Genomic DNA, 14,405 nt, shown 5'->3' with positions numbered 1-14,405 from the left:
AGGAACGGAGTAGAAATGGAAGAAGAGGATATGTCTGTCACTTTTGACTTGTTAACATATTGGTTTCTTGACTGGTGGTTAACATAAGTGTAGCTCTAATACAGTAACGAAAGATGTGAGTACAAAGATTTTGCAAACGCAAGTTACAAATACCCTGGGGGCTAAGCCCCCCCTGTCTTTCAATCCTAGTGACGTCCCTGCTGTTTGCCAAGGGCAACCTTTACTGTTGAGCCCTGCATCACTAGCAACTAACATAACTTTAGAGCTGCTTATGTCAGGATCTTAAACATGTTCAGAAGGCCCAGGAAAACCAAACCACAACAAAGGGCGCCCATTTAGAAATATTTTATATTGAGGATTGTATATAGCAATAGTCCACGACAAAGCACAGCATTGACAAATTGTAAAAAGAGAGAATGAAAGGCCAGGCAGTTGACACTTTCAGAAACTGATCTAAATTTCTTGGTATTGCTTCGTTTCAATACACGTATTGCTATACGAGGAGCAGACTCTGCGATTAACGGGGAAACAACCAACCTCCTTACGCAGCAATTTCCCCTTACATACTACTCACTAAATCTCATTCAACTGCGGCTCTCCCCAGTACGTTACACAAATACGCCGAGGGTGCCTTTGTCGTCGCATCAGACGCTGAAGGCCACTGTCCAAACGTCCTTATTTTACGAGTTCGGAATGAGAACGGGTTGGATTTCATTACGTTATCGATACATGTAAATATACTAAATATTTGTATGTTAAACAATATTGTTTTATCATGAACGTCCTGTGAATATAATTAAAATGTATGATTTGTGAGTGAGTCATTAAAGTCAATGGTTGAAACAATATAAATGTATTATTGTTTCAAGTGAAAAACAAATACTAATTTGTCCGTTCAAGTTGGGGAATTAAGAAAAAGAAAATGTGACCCCTTTAAATCACAGCTGCTGTGAGAAGAGACAGCTGCTGCAAATCAATTCATTTTGGGCCACAATTATAACCGATAACGTGGAGATCTGGGTGGGACTACTGTATGGACATAATATAACTTGCTCTATTTCCATTTTTTATTCAATTATACCAACTCCTTCTGTGCTACAACTTCCTATATACAGGGGCGGACTTTACCATTAGGCAAAGTTTGGCAATTGCCTTGGGCCCCGAGCTACCTAGGGGCCCCAAAAATGCCCCATTATCTTATGCTTAAGGTTTTTTTTTTTTTCTTTTTTTTTACTTTTTCGCTAATTATGTATTTCTAAAACTCCATTCTCTCACTTACTGCGCATCTGCAAAAGTGACAAGGCTGTAATGTACTCATTGACATGTACTGCGCCAAAAAAACGTTCTCTTAATACATCCATGCAAAAAACTGAGAAAAAAAAGTGACTAAAACTACCCAAGCGGTGCTGAAAAAAGGAGGAAGCGGGAGGAAAGCAAAACATTTAAAAAAAAAATTGCCGAAGTTAACAACTTTTTGTGATGCCCGCCGCTGACAATGACAACAACCCATGCTACAAGCACCATCACGAGCGTTAGCACTGCTGCTAGCGAGGAGGAGCTACCCGTTGCTGCCGACACTGCTAGCCCAGGCTGCTCCAGTGATATTGCTGCTAACGTTACATCCAAGGCAACTTTACAGGATGAGGAGGATCCTTCAACTTCAGGTAACAAAACTTCCGCGTTCACTTTCAGTGACAGTAATAATAACGATGACGACGTCTATGAGGAAAAATACGACGATTCCAATGAACAACTAATGAGTACTAGCAGTCATTCTGACCAATGTGTTACTCTTGAACTTGAAGATGACCCAGCACTCTGGCCAAAACATCTCACTGACAAAGAGCGCTCCTCAATAGTGCAGAGAGGCCCAGTTCAGAGCAAGGACAGAATGTATCCTAAAAATCAAGAGGGGCGAAGATTTACAAGCAGCAATTATTACCTGCAAATGAAGAATGGAGAAAAAATAATTGGGCTGATCCAATCACCATCACTAAACCAGCTCCTCTACCAGGTAGATGAGCTCGTTAGTGAAAACACCTGTTCTAGATGTAGAGGCAGATCCAAAAACATGGCAGGATTTTTACTTTCTGGCACCTGGACTGTACACGTCTGCTCAGCAAATTCGCCCAACTGAGGGATGGCCAGGCGTGTAGTCCAGGTGCCAAACTCCATTTTGGTCTGCCTCTATCTAACGGTTTTCTAACGAGCTATTAAAGCTGGTTTAGTGATGGTTGGAACGGCTGCTGGACAGGATTTCTACTTTCTGGCACCTGGACTATACACCTCTGTGTGAGCGTGTCTGTGTCAGAGTGTCTGTGTGAGAGTGTCTGTGTAGAGGGCCCCATGTCTGTGTTTGCCTTGGGCCCCAAAATGACTAAATCCGCCCCTGCCTATAAAATAAGTTCTTTATTGTCTGAAGTTCAATTATAGTGAAACTTGCGCTTATCAAATTTAAAAGATTTCACTGCTCTAATGGCAACGAGGCAGTTTTCCTGCTCTGTGTAGGAACAGCAGAGGTAAAACCAAACTGCTGGGCAGACTAAACCAGAATCCAGAGCAGTGCCATACAGCCGTCATCGTAGTGTAGCACATGTGAGTAGTTCAGAGCAAAACCAAGAAGGAACCTTGCAAACCACAACCACAACACTCCCATGATGGCAGTGATGGTGTGGAAAGCCCTCTGCTTTGATTGATCAACCCGCTCCCTGTCCCCGCCTACTTCCCCCGGCCCTGGACGAATCAGAACACGGAGAACAGAAAGGCTGCAGAAAGATACGACAACTGAAGTGAAGACCAATGCACAGAAAATTGGGACATTTAGATTATAGACAACTGCTACACCACTCCATCCAAAGCACAGCAACCAAACACATACAATGCTGATATTTCGTATCTTGACTCCACCCGACTGTCTCAGCCCCATGTAGGTGACGGGGTGAACAACAGCCAGGTAGCGCTCCACACAGGTCAAGATGTGAAAGAAAAGCTCTCCAGGGAAAACCATTGTATACACATATAACTCTACCCTCACCAACTCTGAGAGACCAGTGTATACACCACAAAAGAAAGCTATGCCTCCAAATGCACAGATCATCTCAACAGCAGCCATGTTGTAGGAGAAGATGTCCGAGTGGCTCGTTGTTGCAAAGGAGCGCTGTCGCCGCCATCGTTGGTGACCCAGGTAGAGGACGAGGATGTAGAGAGGGAGGAGGAGGATGTTCTTAGTGACGTTGTAGGCAATGGAGAGGAGAAGGCCAGCTCTGGAGTCTTGGCAGGGGTAAAAGTGGGAGGAAGAGGAATTGACGGACATAATGGTTTGTGTGGATATGCTATTATGGAGAAAAAAAAGGAAGACAAGAGGAACAGAAATAAAATAACTGAGATAATTTCAAAGTGATTCAAAACTCCAACACATTGTTTTTGTAGCCATTGCAAATTTTGTCCATAGTAACAGCAGATATATTTGTTATAACGTTGCGGATTATTTATTGTATGCAGATGTTTTAGGCTGTGTAAAAGTATGACTGTATATTGCTGCCAACAAATCCCAAAACATATTTGCTCGTTTTTCTTTAAGTGAGTAAATTGAAATGGAAGTAAATTGAATATCTGGAAGTTGATAGAAGTGTTTTTCATTACAACATACTGACTTATATAATAGCAAGAAAGGTTTTCTTGTTTTAATTAGATACAATGATACAGTGTTGAGCTATAACATGAAATGACATTGACATAACAAGAAAAGTGTTGTGATTAAGAGAAAATAATGTGGAAAACAACAATGTTTCATGCAAAAAAAAGGAAAGGACAATTGATTCTATGAATACAAATTGCAACAGGTAATCAAAATAATGAGATCCTTACTTAAGATGTCATTGTTTTGAGTCACTACGTGGCTTACTATGTCATTTGACTTTAGTCCCATTTTGGACATTATTTTGACTTAAAGTCTATTTTTGCTTTCATCATTAAAAACTTTTCTTTTTTAAGAAAATATATTATTAAACAAAGTCCCTTCTTAAGATGAAAGTTATTAAAAATGGCATTTAACATTTATTTTAAAAGTTGAAATTTATTTTTCAGAAACTGACAAACAGCATTGTGTATATTTTGTTCAGTTAACTTCAAAAGTTAGTAAGGTTAATTTCAACAATAAAATGGACATGAAGTTAATGTACTGCTCTCTTGTTTGTCCCTAATTTGAGTCAATGATGGTTAAACATGTAAATGGTATATTTCAAGGAAAAGCAATGAAATTTGAACTGAAAACTGTAAAGTAATTAAAGGACACCTACCTCCTCAGCAGTGCTTGTTTTTGATCTTTCTCCTGCGCATCCAAACTCACGACTGCTATTCACTCGTTCTGATCCAAAGATATATTAATGCTTCTGTGTCTGAGTTAATTAATGGCACCCAGGACTGTGGGATTTTTGCATTTTGTCAAACAGATGATGGATTTCGTGTCACTTCATACTCTCAATTGTGGCAGGCAAATTTTCTTTTCACATTATTCTTCCACAGGGAGGATATTTCAGGACCACAGAGTTGAAAAATTGAATAATTTGGTAGATTTGTGTGTTTTTCTGTGTTAAAATCTGTCATAATGCAATGTTTAGCTCCAACCATAAGCATTTCAATCACTCGTGGTGTTAAGATATTTCCTATCATAAAATTTCAGTCCATCATGTTTGACAGGATTCAAATAACCTGCTAACTTAGACAGGTGTTCATTCAAATTCAGTGTCATGCTGTCATACTGTGTGTACAGACAGCAGTTTGGTGGAAATGTTTTGTCAGGTGCGTCGTAATGACCATGGATACAAATTATCATGTTCTAATAAAGCTTTTACTGTAATTACAGTAAGTGTTACCACGGCCAGGTGTGATTTAACCATCACATTTCCCCACTATTAGTTAAATGAGTCACTGCAGTCATGACCGTACCTGCAAACAGCCGTGGCCAAAATACACTGCATCCTCAGTCAAGGGTTCAAGTGTTGATTACTTTCTAACATATTATATTTGTATATTTTTTTAGTCCACAACAATGAACAGCATTAACAAATGGCAAATACAGAGAATGAAAGAGCAGGCAGTTGACACTTTCAGAACCTGATCTAACCTTAACAATAACCAAAATGCTCAGCACATGTTACAAGGAACAAACAGTTAAATGTGTTAATACAAATTCACAATTTGTAATCTTGAATAGGTTAATTTGTGGTCTTAGGAGTTTATTCATGTTCACAAATTAGCTGTTTGTCGATAACTTAATTATTGTGCTTTCAATACAAATATACAGTTGAAGTTGTCAGGCAATGGGCAAATGATCTAAATGTGCCACATAGGTTATATATGATTTTATAACATTAATGATATATGTAAATAAACTAAATATTTGTATGTTAAACAATAGTTGTATCATGAACGTCCTGTGACTATTATTGAAATGTTGTATGATGTGTGAGTGAGTCATTAACGTCAATGGTTGAAAGTAAATAAATTTATTCTTGTTTCAAATGAAAAAAAATACTAATTTGTCTGTTCAAGTTGGTGAATTAAGAAAGAGAAAATGTGACCCCTTTTAATCACAGCTGATGTGAGAAGAGAAATCTGCTGCAAATCAATTAATTTTGGGCCACAATTATAACAGGATAACGTGGAGATCTGGGTGGGACTACTGTATGGACATGATTCAACTTGCTCTATTTCCATTTTTTATTCAATTATATCAAATCTTTCTGTGCTACAACATCCTACAATGTGTTCTTATTTATTGTCCAAAGTTCAATTATAGTGAAACTTGCGCTTATCAAATTTTAAAGAAGTCTTTGCTTTAATGGCAACGAGGCAGTTTTCCTGCTCTGTGTAGGAACAGCAGAGGTAAAACCAAGCTGCTGGGCAGACTAAACCAGATTCCTGTAGCCAGTGCCACGCACCCGTCATTGTAGTTTAGCAGATTTGAGTATTTCAGAGCAAAACCAACAAGGAACCCTGCAAGCCACAACCACAACACTCCCATTATGGCAGTGATGGTGTGGAAAGCCCTCTGCTTTGATTGATCAACCCGCTCCCTGTCCCCGCCCACTTCCCCCGGCCCTGAACGAATCAGAACACGGAGAACAGAAAGGCTGCAGAAAGATACAACAACTGAAGCGAAGGCCAAAGCACTGAAAATTGTTACATTTAGATCAAAGCCAACTCCTACACCACTCCATCCAAAGGACAGCAACCAAACACATACAATGCTGATATTTCGTATCTTGACTCCACCCGACTGTCTCAGCCCCATGTAGGTGACGGGGTGAACAACAGCTAGGTAGCGCTCCACACAGGTCAGGATGTGAAAGAAAAGCTCTCCCTGCAAAACCATTGAATACACATAAAACCCTACCATCAACAACTCTGAGAGACCAGTGTATACACCACAAAAGAAGGCTATGCTTCCAAATGCACAGATCAGCTCAACAGCAGCCATGTTGTAGGTGAAGATGTCCGAGTGGCTCGTTGTTGCAAAGGAGCGCTGTCGCCGCCATCGTTGGTGACCCAGGTAGAGGACGAAGGTGTAGAGAGGAAGGAGGAAGAAGGTCTTAGTGAAGTTGAAGAATACGGAGAGGAGAAATCCAGCTTTGGAGTTTAGGCAGTAGGAAGAGGAGGAGGAAGTGGAGTTGACTGACATATCGGTTTGTGTGGATTTGCTTTTATTGAAAAAAAGGAAGACAGGAGGAAGAGAAATAAAATAACTGAGATAATTTCAAAGATGATTAAAGTGATTCAAAACTTCAACACTTAGTTTTTGTAGCCATTGCACATTTTGTCCGTAGTAACAGCAGATATATTTGTTATAACATTGCAGATTATTTATTGTATGCAGATTTTTTAGGCTATGTACAAGTATGACTGTATATTGCTGCCAGCAAATCCTAAAAAATATTTGCTTGTTTTTCTTTAAGTGAGAAAATTGAAATAGAAGCAAATGGAATATCTTTTTTTATTACAACATACTGACTTATGTAATAGAAAGAAAGGTTTTCTTGTTTTAATTAGATACAATGATACAGTGTTGTGCTATAACATGAAATGACATTGACATAACAAGAAAATTGTTGTGATTAAGAGAAAATAATTTGGAAAATAACTTGTAATAATGTGAAAAAAAATAACAGTTAATCAAAATAACGAGATCCTTACTTAAAACGTCACTGTTTTGAGTCCCAATGTGGCTTACTTTGTCATAATTTTGACTTTAGTCCCATTTTGGACATCATTATGACTTAAACGTACAATATGTAACTTTCTGCCGCTAGGGGTCTCTCAACCAAAATAATGGACGGTGAAACTGGACTTTTGATGACGTTGGGAAGTTGCATGGAATTATGGGAGTTTTTAGTGTTAAACACCTTCGTTGCCGGTTAGAATGCATCAGTTCACGGACGAGTTTACCCATTCAAGTTTATTCACGTTACGTTTAGTAATGTTTATTCATGTTATTGTAATAAAATAGCTGCAGTTTCCCCAACATAATTAAGTTTTTCTTGATTAGATTTTTATTTGTAGCTGACCAGTTAGCTAGTGAGCCAGCAAGCTAACAGTAGCCAGCAGCTAAAACACAAAATATTTCACATATCAATGTCACCTTTTGGATGGTTTCAACACCGGAGCGGACGGGGTTTGTTGTAACCCTAGCTAGCTACTAAACGAGGCTGAGAGACGGGTGTGGGTGGGGATTTCCAGGGAAATCTCCACGACAGCGAGCCAGGACGTTCGATGCCTGTTGTGCAGCAGCAGAACATCTCCCAGCTGCCCGGAATTATCTCCCCTTCACTTTTGAGTAATCTTAACTTTTCGTTTTGGTGCTTAACCCACCTTTTGTCGGGTTAATTTAGCTAACCGTAAAGACAGCTAAACGCGAAGGGGGGGAGAAATTCGGCATATACACCGGTAGCGCTACGGACATGTAGCTACCGCTATGGATGGCCGCTGTTGTGACTCGGTGCTGGGTCTGATATGGTCCGTTTCCCGACGTTTAATTAAACTGCCGTTAGCGTCGTAAGCACCAGGCACTGGAGATAAGTTCTGGCCGGGGGGGTTGCTGTAATGAAAGTATATGTCCCGGGGCTGTTGTCAGCTGTCATCCCGACTGAGTCTCTCTGCGCCGGGGGAGTGAGGCAGACAGACCGGGGTGTGCTAGCTGGCTAAATTAGCATTAGATTAATTGTCTATCTATACAGCTAACGTTACTAGTGAAGTTATTCGTGGGTTAGCTCAGTCCTGTTAGCTGTGGTCGAAACAGTCATACTAAAAATAACTATTAGCGTGTTGAACGATGTTATAACCTCATAATGTTACCCACAAAGCATTAGCATTAACGTTAGCACATTGTAGTAACGTTAAGCTGGTATCGATATTGAACTTACAAAATAGATAAGGTCTCTGTTGTATTACTGTGATAAAAAGTGGGATGTAATTAATCACAAAATTATGCTGTATGGCAAAAAAAAGCAGTATTACGGTTACAAGTATTTTTTTTTCTGTGACATTGTATGATTTACAATTACTCCTGAACGTATCATCTTGGTGCCAGTGTTCTGACGGAAGTTAGAGTAACAGGAGGGTGAAAGGTTATGACGCCACTGACGGGCGACTAAAGGAAACGTGCCGTGTCTGAAAATGAAATAACAGATTTCTCTGGGTTTGACATTTGATGGAAACGTTTGGGATAGTGTAAGAACACAACTCATAAAAATATATAACATAGGTATGGTCGTTTTTAGACATTTTAAAGCAGAAATGTTACATATTGTACCTTTAAAAAGTCAAACTTTTATTCATAAAGTCTATTTTTGCTTTCACCATTAGTAACTTTTCACCACTTTTTTGTTCTTTCATGGCAGACATCGGCTTCCATAAAATGTTCATCAAAACAATTACAAAACAATTTTTAAGAAAATATATTATTAAACAGAGTCCCTTCTTCAGATTAAAGTTATTAGAAATGGCATTTAACATTTATTTTAACAATTGAAATACATTTTTTAGAACCTGACAAAAATTATTGTGTATACTTTGTTCGGTTAACTTCAAAAGTAAAGTTAATTTCAACACAAAATGGACTTGCTTGTCCCTAATTTGAGTCAATGACATATAAAAATGTAAATGGTATATCCAATGAAATATTAACTGAAAACTGTAATGTAATTAAAGGACACCTACCTCCTCAGCAGTGCTTGTTTTTGATCTTTCTCCTGCGCATCCAAACTCACGACTGCTATTCACTCGTTCTGATCCAAAGATATATTAATGCTTCTGTGTCTGAGTTCATTAATGGCACACAGGACTGTGGGATTTTTGCATGTTGTCAAACAAATGATGGATTTCGTGTCACTTTATACTCTCAATCGTAGCAGGCAAATTTTATTTTCACATTATTCTTCCACAGGGAGGATATTTCAGGACCACAGAGTTTAAAAATGGAATAATTTGGTAGATTTGTGTGTTTTCTGTCTTAAAATCTGTCATAATGCAATGTTTAGCTCCAAACATAAGCATTTCAATCACTCGTGGTGTTAAGATATTTCCTATCATAACATTTCAGTCCATCATGTTTGACAGGATTCAAATAACCTGCTAACTTAAACAGGTGTTCATTCAAATGCAGTGTCATGCTGACTGGAAGTCACTGTGTGTACAGTCAGCAGTTTGGTGGAAATGTTTTGTCAGGTGCTTTGTAATGACCATGAATACAAATTATCATGTTCTAATAAAGCTTTTACTGTAACTAGAGTGAATGTTGTTGTCACTGAAAACTAAAGTCATAGGGTCCCAGTTAATGCTATTGTACCATTATATCCTTCAATTCATTGAGCAGATGAGATGGATATTGGAAGATATTTAGAGATATATAGAGAAAGAGAAGCAGGAGATTGGCAGAGCAGTTGATTCTGAGGGCGCCGGTGTGATTGAGGTCAGTAGTGGTCTATAGGTCTAAGGATTGTTTTGTAACAATAAGCATTTGTTGGCAGGTCTAGGCACAATGCATAGCCTAAACTAAATTATTTCATTATATTTATTATATATGCTAGCTATATTCTAACCAATTTAACTTTCTGCATTCATTGGCTGTGATAAATTAAATAAATATGTAGATGTTACCTAAATGTAGGCTAGTCTAAAGATGAGTACATGCCCAAAGATAACAATAAAATGAAAGCAATCCTACATACAGTACATACAGTATATAAAGTAATCATTACTCCAAATATTTTATTCCTTCCGCCATCAGGTTATTGTATTTAGACAGTAGCCACTTTAAATAGGATCCGTATTAAGATCTTACATGATAAAGTATGCAGTGATGCCTATTTTTGTCTTTTTCTTGTACTGCTATTTTTCATATTTGTTTAACTTACCAACTTATTAGCTGTCTGGCCTCTGTTTGTGTCATGATTGTGAGTTCTGTTATGTTCTGTTTCCTGTTTTATTTTGAAGTCCGTCTTGTCTCCTTTGTCTTGTCCACTTTACTTCCTGTCTTTGGTTTTCCCTCCTTTGTGATTGCCCTAATGTGTTTCACCTGTTTGCCCAGCCTAGTGTCACCTGTCCCTTGTTAGTCCTCGTTACCTGGTTTATTTAGTCTCTGTGTTGCCGTTGTCTGGTGTCGGATCATTTCATTCTGTTTGCTGTGTTTCCTGTTGGTCTCTGTGCTGTTGTGGATTCAGTTTTTTTCTTTTGTTCCTTCCTGGCTACCTTCCTGAGAACACTTTGTGTAAGACTCGTTTTGTTTAAATAAATCACCTCTAACTGCATTTGGGTCCAAGCCTAGTCTTTCCTGACAAACCGTGACAGTTTGTCTGTTTTTGGACATTTTTGGATTTTGTTTCATGAGACCAATTAGCATCAGGGTTTTGTTTTATCTTACAGGATAAGACGGAAGGAACGAAGTAGAAATGGAAGAAGAGGATATGTCTGTCACTTTTGACTTGTTAACATATTGGTTTATTGACTGGTGGTTAACATAAGTGTAGCTCTAATACAGTAACGAAAGATGTGAGTGCAAAGATTTTGCAAACGCAAGTTACAAATACCCTGGGGGCTAAGCCCCCCCTGTCTTTCAATCCTAGTGACGTCCCTGCTGTTTGCCAAAAGCAACCGTTACTGTCGAGCCCTGAATCACTAGCAACTAACATAACTTAAGTGCTGCTTATGTCAGGATCTTAAACATGTTCAGAAGGCACTCAGTCAAGATACAAACATTGGCAAAACCGATTCAAAAACCAAACCACAACAAATGGCACCCATTTAGAAATATTTTATATTGAGGATTGTATATAGCAATAGTCCATGACAAAGCACAGCATTGACAAATTGTAAAAAGAGAGAATGAAAGGCCAGGCAGTTGACACTTTCAGAAACTGATCTAAATTTAAAAATATCTAAAAACCTCAGCCCATGTTACAAGGAACAAACCGTTAAATGTGTTAATACAAATTCACAATTTCGAATCTTGAATAGGTTCATTTGTGCTCTTAGCGGAGTTCCTTCGTATTCACAAATTAATCATTTGGGCTATGAAATTAGTGACTCGTATTCGGAAATTAGCTGTTTGTCAATAACTTAATCAATGTGCTTTCAATGCTCTTTTTTTTGTTTTGCATTAGTTGGGTACAAATATACAGTTGAAGTTGTCAGGCAATGGGCAAATTATCAAAATGTGCCAGAAAGGTTACATATGATTTCAATACATTATCGATACATGTAAATATACTAAATATTTGTGCATTAAACAATATTGTTTAATCATGAACATCCTGTGACTATTATTACAATGTTGTATGATTTGTGAGTGAGTCATTAAAGTCAATGGTTGAAACAATATAGATGTGTGATTGTTTCAAATGAGAAAAATACTAATTTGTCTGCACAAAGAAAATGTGACCCCTTTAAATCAAAGCTGCTGTGAGAAGAGAGCTGCTGCAAATCAATTAATTTTGGGCCACAGTTATAACAGGATAACGTGGAGATCCGGGTGGGACTACTGTATGGACATGATATAACTTGCTCTATTTTTTTTATAACTTCCTATAATAAGTTCTTTATTGTCCGAAGTTCAATTATAGTGAAACTTGCGCTTATCAAATAAGTCATTGCTTTAATGGCAACGAGGCAGTTTTCCTGCTCTGTGTAGGAACAGCAGAGGTAAAACCAAACTGCTGGGCAGACTAAACCAGATTCCAGTAACCAGTGCCACGCACCTGTCATTGTAGTTTAGCAGATTTGAGTTATCCAGAGCAAAACCAAGAAGGAACCCTGCAAACCACAACCACAACACTCCCATTATGGCAGTGATGGTGTAGAAAGCCCTCTGCTTTGATTGATCAACCCGCTCCCTGTCCCCGCCCACTTCCCCTGGCCCTGGACGAATCAGAACACGGAGAACCGAAAGGCTGCAGAAAGATACGACAACTGAAGCAAAGATAATTGCACATAAAATTGAGATATAGGGAAAATCATAGCCACCTACTACACCACTCCATCCAAAGCACACCAACCAAACACATACAATGGTGATATTTCGTATCTTGACTCCACCCGACTGTCTCAGCCCCATGTAGGTGACGGGGTGAACAACAGCCAGGTAGCGCTCCACACAGGTCAGGATGTGAAAGAACATCTCTCCAGGGAAAACCATTGAATACACATAAAACCCTACCCTCACCAACTCTGAGAGACCAGTGTATACACCACAATAGAAGGCTGCAGTTCCAAATGCAAAGATCAGCTCAACAGCAGCCATGTTGTAGGAGAAGATGTCCGAGTGGCTCATTGTTGCAAAGGACCGCTGCCGCCGCCATCGTTGGTGACCCAGGTAGAGGACGAGGGTGGAGAGAGGGAGGAGGAGGATGTTCTTAGTGACGTTGTAGGCAATGGAGAGGAGAAATCCAGCTCTGTAGTCTTGGCAGGGGTAAAAGTGGGAGGAAGAGGAATTGACGGACATAATGGTTTGTGTGGATTTGCTATTATGGAGAAAAAAAAAGGAAGACAAGAAGAACAGAAATAAAATAACTGAGATAATTTCAAAGTGATTCAAAACTCCAACACATTGTTTTTGTAGCCATTGCAAATTTTTTCCATAGTAACAGCAGATATATTTGTTATAACGTTGCATATTATTTATTGTTTTAGGCTGTGTAAAAGTATGACTGTGTATTGCTGCCACCAAATCCCAAAACATATTTGCTCGTTTTTCTTTAAGTGAGAAAAATTGAAATTGAAGTAAGTGGAATATTCTGTGTTTTTCATTACAACATACTGACTTATATAATAGCAAGAAAGGTTTTCTTGTTTTAATTAGATACAGTGATACAGTGTTGTGCTATAACATGAAATGACATTGACATAACAAGAAAAGTGTTGTGATTAAGAGAAAATAATGTGGAAAATAACAATGCAACAATGTTTCATGCAAAAAAAGGAAAGGACAATTGATTCTATGAATACAAATTGCAACAGATAATCAAAATAACGAGATCCTTACTTAAGATGTCATTGTTTTGAGTCACTACGTGGCTTACTATGTCATTTGACTATAGTCCTATTTTGGACATCATTTTGACTTAAAGTGTATTTTTGCTTTCATCATTAATAACTTTTCACCACTTTTTTGTTTTACAAAACCCGTTTTAAGAAAAATATATTATTAAACAAAGTCCCTTCTTAAGATGAAAGTTATTAAAAATGTCATTTAACATTTATTTTAACAGTTGAAATTTATTTTTCAGAAACTGACAAACAGTATTGTATATATTTTGTTCAGTTAACTTTAAAAGTTAGTAAGGTTAATTTCAACAAAAAATGGACATGAAGTTAATGTACTGCTCTCTTGTTTGTCCCTAATTTGAGTCAATGATGGTTAAAAATGTTAATGGTATATTTCAAGGAAAAGCAATGAAATATGAACTGAAAACTGTAATGTAATTAAAGGACACCTACCTCCTCAGCAGTGCTTGTTTTGATCTTTCTCCTGTGCATCCAAACTCACAACTGCTATTCACTCGTTCTGATCCAAAGATATATTAATGCTTCTGTGTCTGAGTGAATTAATGTCACCCAGCACTGTGGGATTTTTGCATGTTGTCAAACAAATGATGGATTTTGTGTCACTTTATACTCTCAATCGTGGCAGGCAAATTTTCTTTTCACATTATTCTTCCACAGGGAGGATATTTCAGGAGCACAGAGTTGAAAAATTGAATAATTTGGTAGATTTGTGTGTTTTTCTGTGTTAAAATCTGTCATAATGCAATGTTTAGCTCCAAACATAAGCATTTCAATCACTCCTGGTGTTAAGATATTTCGTATCATTAAATTTCAGTCCATCATGTTTGACAGGATTCAAATAACCTGCT

The sequence above is a fragment of the Perca fluviatilis genome, chromosome 14 (genome assembly GCF_010015445.1).
Source record: "Perca fluviatilis chromosome 14, GENO_Pfluv_1.0, whole genome shotgun sequence".
Lineage (NCBI taxonomy): Eukaryota > Metazoa > Chordata > Actinopteri > Perciformes > Percidae > Perca > Perca fluviatilis.
Note: the sequence above shows the minus strand (reverse complement) of the source record.